The sequence below is a fragment of the Ursus maritimus genome, unplaced genomic scaffold (genome assembly GCF_017311325.1).
Source record: "Ursus maritimus isolate PB19 unplaced genomic scaffold, ASM1731132v1 scaffold_19, whole genome shotgun sequence".
In the NCBI taxonomy this organism is placed as follows: Eukaryota; Metazoa; Chordata; class Mammalia; order Carnivora; family Ursidae; genus Ursus; species Ursus maritimus.
This window is the reverse complement of record NW_024424341.1, coordinates 13,864,742-13,874,603: the sequence shown is the minus strand read 5'-3', so window position 1 is coordinate 13,874,603 and position 9,862 is coordinate 13,864,742.

Genomic DNA, 9,862 nt, shown 5'->3' with positions numbered 1-9,862 from the left:
TGTGCTGAGCACTGGGTTGGCCCACAGTGACATGCCTAGGAGTGACAGGGACAGAGCTTGACACCTAGGCCTTCAGAGACAGCATCCAACACTGACCCTAGAACCTCAGGCCCTAGAAGCATCTGGGATTAAACCCATTTTTGTTAGAACCAGCCCAGCAATCACAGTTCATTTCTTGGTACTTGTTCTCCAATGTAGGTATTTTCAAGTCCAGGGCAACTACCCCCTCGACTGCCCTGCCCTGCTCCCATTTCTTCCTGGACCGAATAAATCCTCAAGGTACCAAGCAGGGGAAGTATAGGTCAGACCTCATCTAAGCCTGTGAAACCGAGATGTGAGATTATTATATTGCTTCATGGACTATGTAAAAAAGATTGAACATTTTTACCATCATTATAAGACATCTTTTACAATAACTATATAATGGCTTATAAATGGTTTCTTTCAAATGTCCCTATTTCCAAAGAGAGAATCTTTAATCTGCAAGTCTGCCTTGTCTGTCTTATTGCTGATGCAACACCCTGTCAATAAAGGTCTGCAGTCAGCAAGAATTTTTCTATTAAAAGAAGTTCTTGCCTTCTGTCATGGGGGGATAGACAAAGTGTCAAAAAAAATATGGAAGATGGGGCGCCTGGGTAGCACAGTCGTTAAAGCGTCTGCCTTCGGCTCAGGGCGTGATCCCGGCATACCGGGATCGAGTCCCACATCAGGCTCCTCTGCTATGAGCCTGCTTCTTCCTCTCCCACTCTCCCTGCTGTGTTCCCTCTCTCGCTGGCTGTCTCTCTGTCACATAAATAAATAAAATCTTTTAAAAAAAAATATGGAAGACGAGGCAACAGGTGCTCGAACATAAAGCTGGACTGGGGGAGGGGGCTGAGAGAAGACTTGAAGAAGATGGGGTGGGAAGCCAGTCTGACAGAGCATCCCAGGCACAGGGGGACAGGAGGTGCAAAGGCCCTGAGACAGAACATTCGTGATGCTCATGAAGAACAGGACTGGGCAAATGGAGCTGATGGGCTGATGGGAGAGCATCACCTAGGGCCTTGTGGCCCATGTGAGGACTTTAGCTTTTACTCTAAGAGAAATGCCAAATCATCTGGGGGTTTGGAACAGAGAGTGATGTATCACACCAGAATGAGTCTGGCTGCTCTGTTAGAAACAGACCAAAGTCTTACTCTCCTGAATTCCCTAAGTCTCTTGAACCTTTTCTCTTATTGCTATTAAATACCATCCATAGTAACAGTGGTGGAACTTGGCTTTTGCCCAAGCCTGAGCCCTGAATAACCATTCTATCTGGGCCCAGATGGACAGCAGGCAGCCCAGACCTGAAGACTGAGTCTCGGGGATATTCCCCATCCTCGAGGTCAGACAGGGGGCTGAGTCACCAGACAGACAGCTCTGACACCCATGACACTGAGGTTTCCACACCTCCTTGCTGCTAACAGTCACTGGAGGGCCCTACCTGAGACCTACAGAGTTTCTAATTTCAGACGAATTTGGAAAACACTGCTTTAACACGAGATGCTCCCCTTTTATGACATCCTCAATACAACTGATTATCTCCAAGTGTACTACGAAATTCTCAAAAAGAGCTCCACAGAATGAATTCAGACGCCCATGATCATAAATTATAAACACCTACCAAAGAGGACCTTTAGTAGTCAGAAAAGTGGGGGCAAAGTCGGTGCATCCCAAGTTCAAACCAAGGCCCCAGAAAATGGGCGGATCGCTGCCTATGCCATCTCCTGGTAACTCCAAACTTCTTTCTGAAGGGCCTGTCTCATCTGTGAACTTAGAACTGCTTCCTAGCATCTGAGGAAAGTGAGTCAAATTGTCTTAACCTTTGGATGTGCTGGTGTCTGACTAGTCAAACTGAATTGGAGCTCCCTCCAGCTTGCAATGAACAAAATTACCACCAGGTGACAGCAAACACCCAGTATGGGAAGTCAATCCCTTTTGAAAACCGGGCACTCAGGGAGCAGAAGAGCTGGCATCTATGACACTGGGAGGAAGAACACTTAGAATTCTGGGTAACCATAGCTAAATTATGTTGTTAATTTTTTTAAAATGTGTCCAGCTCTCAACCTCCCTACGATCCTCCCCTACCCTTGTCTCGGATCTTCATTTGAGGACAGCGCTTACTAGGTAAATGAATCAATGAATGAAACCAGTTCTCAACTGGGGGTTATTTTTGACCCCCAGGGGACATTTGGAAATATCTGGAAATATTTGTGGTTGTCACAACTACAACTGGTGAAGGCCACAGATGCTGCGAAACACCCTCCAATACACAGGACAGCCCCCACCCCAAGGGTCAAAATGTCAGCGGTGCCCAGGATGACACACCCCAGATTAAACCAACAAACAACAGAGTTCTGCCCCTAAGGAGGTGAGACTGGGGCTCCTTAGGTCTCTCCTCTCTGTAGCCAGGCCCCTGGCCCCAAGTCTGGCAGGCAGGTGTCACTCCATAATGCTACAGCACTGAATTGTGGGAGAACCCGGGGAAAAGCATCTTATCATTGCCCTCAAGGAACTGAGAGTCTGTGGAGGGTGAAATCTCAGATGCCTGCATGGCCAGGGCGGTAATAGAAACGGCTGAAGTGGACCAGAAGACAAGAAAATGAGGTAGGAACTGTGGCGGCTTGGGGAATGTGGCTCTCAAGGGGCTCACCGTGGCCATGCAGCAGAGTGGCCTCAACGCCGCTGGACCTCCAGCCTTGGGGAATGAAGAGGGGTGACATTTGAGCCAGTCCTTGAAGGATGAGCAGAATTTGGGTACATATAAGGGAAATGGGCCAGAGTTAGGGATACACCAACCAGGAGTTGCAAATTGGCCAAATCTGGTCCTCTGGCTTCTGTTTGCTCCACACCATTCTTTTTCCTCTCTTTTCTTTTAATACAAATTATTTTTACTGTAGTAAAATTTACATAACATAGAATTAACAATTTTAACCATTTTAAAAAAGATTTTATGTATTTAACAGAGAGAGAGAGTGCACACAAGTGGGGGAAGAGGGAGGAGGAGACCCCACTGCTGAGCAGGGAGCCTGATGCAGAACTCAATCCCAGGACCCTAGGATCAAGACTTGAGCTGAAGGCAGACGCTTAACTGAGCGAGCCCCCCAGGCGCCCCCATTTTAACCATTTTTAAGTGTGCAATTCGTGGCATTAAGAATATTCTCAACGCTGTGCGTCCATTTCCAGAACTTGCTCATCTTCCCAAACAGAAACATGTGACCCATCAAACAATAACTCCCCATCCTCCTCTTCCTCTAACCCCCCACTATTCTGTTTTATGTCTCTGGGAAGTAGCCTATTCAAGGTACTTCATGTCAGTAGAATCAGACAGTATCTGTCTATTTGAGTCTGGCTATTTCAGTTAGCACAATGCTCTTGAGTTTCCACATGAGCTTTTAAAAACCTGGATATTTTACATAAAAAGCTCAACTTCTGCTTCATCCTGAAAATCTGCAAGGTCTGGCCACACTGAACCCACATTCCACAGGACAATGGGCTGAAGCCGATACATGACTGCCCTTTAGAGAGATGCTGTAACGACAGCATCAGGCCAGGAGTTGGGAGCCTCTTGAGTATTTATTCACCTTGTGACCTTGTGTATGTCTCAGTTTTATTTCACAATCATTTTTAATTCCAGAAGAAATGCATGAACTCATTGTCCAGAAAAAAAATCAGAATCCTGTAGGTACATCTAAGGGCTCTTTGGTCTTTCAAAGCAGCGGGGGAGCATTCCCATTTGATACTGTCAGTAAAACCCATGCTAATCTGATGGAAAGCCACACGTTATCGTAATACTATCTGCCATTTATTGAGCACCTCCTATATGCTGGGCATTGTTACTTAATCTTCAAAGTCCCATTTGATGGATGAATAAACTGAGGCTCAGAGAAGCTAAATATCTTGTCCAACACCACATAGGTGGTAAGTGGCATAAACCAGAAATAAAACCCAGGGTTGGCTTACTCTATGCCCCACGCTCTTGCCTCTTAGCCTTCCCGCGGCATCGATGAGGGTCGCGACAAACTTCTGTATCACACCAGGAAGTTGTGGGAGAGACAGCATTTGTTGATGAGCCATTACAGGATGACTTATTCTACGATCCGCCACCGGGAGCTCTCCCTGTTGAAGGTAGATGTCCTGACAGAAGACAAATTACCGTGGGCACTTTGGCCAAGAAGCTCCTATTTAACTCTGCCTGTCTCTGCACACCTTTGAGAAGAGACACCGGATGGGGAAACGGAGGTCCCAAGAGCAGAACCAAGCGACTTGAGGTCAGGCCCTCAAAAGGGGGAAATCCAGAATAGGACACGGATCTCCCGATGCCTGGTCCCTTAGGCATCCCTCTTGGTCTAGCTCGTCCATACCTTCCAGACCAGAACTGCAGCTCAGGGTTGGAATGGGCCATTCAAAGACTCCCTTACAAGAATCAGCCATACTCAGACTGGCTTCAGGGAAAGAGTGTAAGCACGCACTGGCTCAGTTAACAGAAAATCCAGGAAAACTCTCTACAATCCCATGGGATGTGGGTGTTCCAGCAACGACATCAGGACTCTCTCCATGTCCTGGCCCTGCCCTACTCTGTCGGCTTCACACTCAGATGGGTTTTCTCCCTGCGGTGGCCCCGGTAGCTTAGCAACCCCAGCAGAAGCAGAGCTTGCAGGGGCCCCAAGTTGGAGCGCATGCCTCAGAATTCACTCTGATTGGCCTGAATCGGGTCACGTGACCATCCTTGGCCCCATAACTCTGGTTGGCCAGGAGGAGACCCTGTGCCTATCCCTGGTGCCAGGTGAGGGCCGCTCTGCCCTGGGAGATGAGGAGCCCAGGATCGGAAGGTGGATGTTGCAACTTTGTTTATAAAAATAACGTGAGTGATTTCTTTGATGAAGATTGTTTTCCCTCAATTCTTTACGCTACTCGTAATGGAACGGTTATGCATTTTAGGTCCGATTTGCATTATCAACATTAACTGCATCACTTTGTAGTCTAGACGATCAACAAATAATCGATCAAGCCTTGGTTTTCAGTGTTTGCCAGTTTAGGCCATGTAAACACTGCCCAATGTCTCGTCACCCATGTGATGTCACGGAACCCAGAGCTGGGAAGAGAGACACGGTCATCCGCCGTTGCATATGATTTTCACCAACCAGATACAATAGATATAAAAGATTCCGAGAATATAGACCAAGGGTTAGTCTGTTACGGCCAGTGAGTCAAATTGAACCAAAGCTTGTCTTTGAGAGGCCTAAGAGTGATTCTGCATTTTTAAAAGGTTGTTTTTTAAAAAAAGGACAAAAAGAAGAAGAAAAAGAAAAAGAAGGGTACCCAACAGAAACCATGTGTGGCTCTCATCTTACTCGTTAATGAGAACAACAACAACAAAAGAACCTGCATTCATATTGGAACTATATTTACTCATCAATTGCAAATCATCCTATGGTGGCAGATACAAGTGTTCAGCAAAAGCCGATGAGAGCACTCTGAAAATCCACAGACAATATGGGCACTGCAGAGTGTTAAGGAGTACTGCATATTTCATTATTTTTTCTAAACTGTGTACTACACATTCTTTATATCATTAAAATGTATAATAAATGTATGTAGTCATGTGTACGAACGCCTCTTCCCCCCTGGAGAACTGGTCATGAAACATTTACCGGTATTTTCCTGAAGTTGTAGCATTTCGCGATGGGAAGGTTTAGCATGCTGAAGATGTCTGCTCTCGCTCTTTCTCTGCCATGTGAGGACACAGCAAGAAGCCAGCTGTCTGCAAGCCAGGACGCAGGCTCTCACCAGAACCCGATCACGTTGGCACCATGATCTCAAACTTCTGGCCTCCAGAACTGGGAGAAAATTAATTTCTGCTGTTTGAGGGCGGGAAAAATCTGTTTCCCCAAACTATCTGTAGGTTCAAAGCAATTCTGATCAGAACCCACAGGAATTTTTCCATAGAACTATAATAAGGTGATTCTAAAATGTATATGGAAGAGCGAAGAGCCAGGGATAGCCAGGATATTTCTGAAGAACAGCAGGGGCTTGGAAATAGAGGCATGGGGAGACGTCAGGTCTTATTATAAAGTTTTAGAAAAGAGGGTCGCCTGACTGGTTCCGTCAGAAGAGCGTGCAACTCTTTGATCTTGGGGTTGTCAGTTCAAGCCCCATGTTGGGTGTAGAGATTACTTAAAAATAAAATCTTTTGGGGGCCCCTGCGTGGCTCAGTCGGTCAAGCGTCTGCCTTCAGCTCAGGTCATGATTCCAGGGTCCTGGGATAGAGCCCCACATCGCTTCTCCCTCTCCCTCTGTCTGCCACTCCCCCTGCTTGTGCTCTGTCAAATAAATAAATAAAATCTTTAAAGAGAGAGAGAGAGCTCAGAAACAGATCCATGCATTTATGGAACTTTGGTACATAACGAAAGTGGCAAGTCAGGTCAGTGGGGAAAAGAAGGAACATGCAATAGACGGACCTGATTACTCACCAGGAAAAAGATGAAATTGGATCCTTGTCTCAGCACTATATACAGAAATCCTATTCCAGATGGATGAAGGACTTCAATTTAAAAACAAAACTTTAGAAGATATATTTTAGATATTTTTAGGTATTCAAATATCTTTTAGACTTCACAGTAGCAAAAGATTTCCTAAACGAGCCACAAAAGAACTGATTATATAATAAAATTTGATAAGTTAAACTAAAAGGAAGAACATTTGCCCATCAAAAGACTCAGACAAAAGATGAATTTTTCAAGAGTGTATAATGAACACCTGTAACATAATAAGGATACAAATAACCCATGGAAAAACGGGCACAAATGGGAAGTAATGAAATGATTAAAAAAGAAGAAGAAGAAGGAGAAAACCCACCATGATAGGGGTATGTCAAAAGGACCCAGGAGCCAACTAAAAGAACTGTCAGTGGCCAGGCTGGAAGAATTTGAGCAACAAAATAAATAAAGTGGTATTGAATTATAAACCAAAGTATAAAATAAATAAATAAATATATATATATATATATATATATATAAATATATATATAAATATCCATGAACCCATGTGATATAAACCAGTCATTGAACAAACAAATAAGTAGAAAAGATACAAATCTCCTGTGTGGAATTCCAAATAATGTATGTAGATACTTGCCCTCAAGGAGCATAACTTCCCATTCCTAAGTGTGGAAGAACAAAGTGACTTCTTTCTAAGAGGGAAGCACAGACGGAGGCAAAGAAGAATAACCTTACCGTGGAGACACCTGACAAATACAATACCTTGGCCAGGTGGTCAGTGTCAACACCGACAGTGGTAAGTCTAAGGACGCTCGCTGATTAGACGCAATGTGGTATCTTCCCTGGAACAGAAAAAGGAACTTAGGTAAAAATTAAGGAAATCTGAATAAAATATGGACTTCAGCTTTTTTTTTTTAAATGAGCACAAGATATAGACACGCATTTTTCAGAAAAAAAAAACATATATGGCAACAAACAGAGGCAGAGATGTCTCACATCAGCGGTGATCAAGAAAATGCAAATTCAAGTCACAGTGAGGAATCCTTTCGCCCCCATTTCATTGGCAGAAATTTAAAAATCCAAGTGAGGATGTGCACCCTTGGACAGACTCTATTACGACCCTGGGGGTCCTTGTGAGGACTTGGTACACAGAGCGAGACGGAGACCAATGTTGGGTTTTGAGCAGAAGACCCCTCTGGCTGCCGGGCTGAGAACAGATGGCAGGGGGTCAAGGCGGACGGCGGGAGATCAGGTAGGAGCCCAGGGCGAGAGCAGATGGCAGCTCGGACAGAGCGGCTGCAGTGAAGGTGGCAACAGGAGGTGGGAGTCTACTCGATGCCCTACCGTCTTCTGTCACCGTGTGAATGTATTTGTGTACTGGACTCTGCCCGCACACCCCTAGAGGGCAAAGCATGTCTAACTCATCATTACTGATCAGTCCTTGCCACTGGCCCAGCACAGCGGAAGTACCCAGGAGTGAGTAAACCAACAGCTGCAGTCGCACTGTTTCTTTGCCCCCTAACCCTCTAGGGCTCCCTATTATCCGGGACATGATCGAACAAGGCTCTTTTCCCAAGCCTTTTCTTACACTGTTCCCTCCTCCAGGAGAGGCGAGGGCCCACACTGAGTTGGGCACGCTGAAAGGGGAGTCAGGCGTGCTAAGCGCCCTGCGCGCATTCCCTCTTTGGGCACGTTCCCTCCTCCAAGGGAGTTTGCCTTGGGGATTGGTCTTGTTTTTCCATCTGTACCGGGGACCCAGCACCGTGTGACCCATAGGGACATGAGAAGCCTCATCTGACTGGTACAAACTTTGAATCCCTGCCAGGAAAGTAATTTTCCCAGGCCTGAAAGCGGCAGGCCCCGAGGACAGGAAATGCCTACTGCCCAAAGAAAACCTCACCCATGGGCGTGTGTTACAGGCCCAGGCAAGAAGGAACGTGGGCCAGGATGCGAGCTGATATCAGGCCCCTGGACTTGTTCTGCCCTCGGTCTCAGGACCTGGGGGTCTGGTGAGGCTCATCTTGGGAACTGTGGTCCTATGATGCCACAGAGGAAGCCTCCTTGCCCCACCAACATCTTCCCCAGACTCCCCCCACCTTTTTTTTTAAACTCCAAACCCAGACTCCTTAATAGAATTAAGCAAGCATTATTCACTGGAATGATAGAAGGTTGGGGCGAGGGGAGGGGTGGGTGGCACCAAGGGACCAGGCTTGGAAAGAGGGAGGAACGAAGGAAATGCCATAGGGTTGGGACACAGAATCCACAGGCCTGGTCTCAGGGCCCAAAGAATCTGGTCAGGGCACGTGCCTGTGAGGAATGTCCTCGGAACGTATTTTAGCCCATGTCTGAGTTCCAAAGGGGAACATCTGATTGGCTGGGCTCCTTGGAGACCAAGGGTCTGAACTTCTAGCTTTTTTAACTAGACTCCTGAATCTCCCCAACCCCCCATCTCCAGGGCTGGACAGAGGAGGCTCACCAGACAGCCACACTTGACCAGTGCCCATTACAAACCTGAATGCACCCCCAGACAAAATGCCTTCCCGGTGGAGGGTATAGCTTAGCTTTGCTTGGGGGGGCGGGTAGGACATGGGAAGTGTCTTGGGGAGAGAGCGGAGTCCAGTGGTTTGCATATGGCAGCACCCCCACCCTCAGCAATGGCAATGTGTCAGGCATGCCAGAGTGGTGGTGATGGGGCCCAGATCCCATTCCCCGGTTTGCTAGGAAACCTCTGGAATCCCCTGGGGGCTAGTCCACCACATCCCCCAAGCCTCAGTGACCAACACCAGCTCTCCAGCCATGCCTCAGCCTCCTCCCTTGACAGCTCCCTCGACGGCCTAAGAATCGCTGAGCCTGTGCAGGCAACGGCAGAGGCCAAAAGGATCTCTGATGCCAGAGAAGTCCCCGCTGCTGGCTGTGAGGCAAAAACCAGCCAACTTTTACAGCACACCCCAACCTCCCCGCCCCTGCTAGATACAAGGGTCCGCAGAGGGAGGAAGGCCAGCATGGAGGGAGGAAGGGGCCAGCAAGGATCTGGGTGTGGTGGTAGGATGTGGTGGAAGAGTGGGGGGAGCCTCAGTCGACTTCAGGGCTTTGCCTCCAGGGCGGGAGGTGGTGTGGGCCTTTAGCCAGCCAGGAGTGGCCTCAGGGATCACTCTGGAAGGGTGGTTCAGTGGATATCATGATGCCATAGGTGGGGCCAGGTGAGAGTCCCACGGGGACACAGGTTCAGGATTCAGTTTCTCCTCCACCCTCCTCCCCACCCGGCTCTGAGCAGACTTGTTTGCCCACACCTGCAGGCGGGCATTCTGAGGGACCTCCCATGCCTCCCCCCCCCCCCCCCCCCC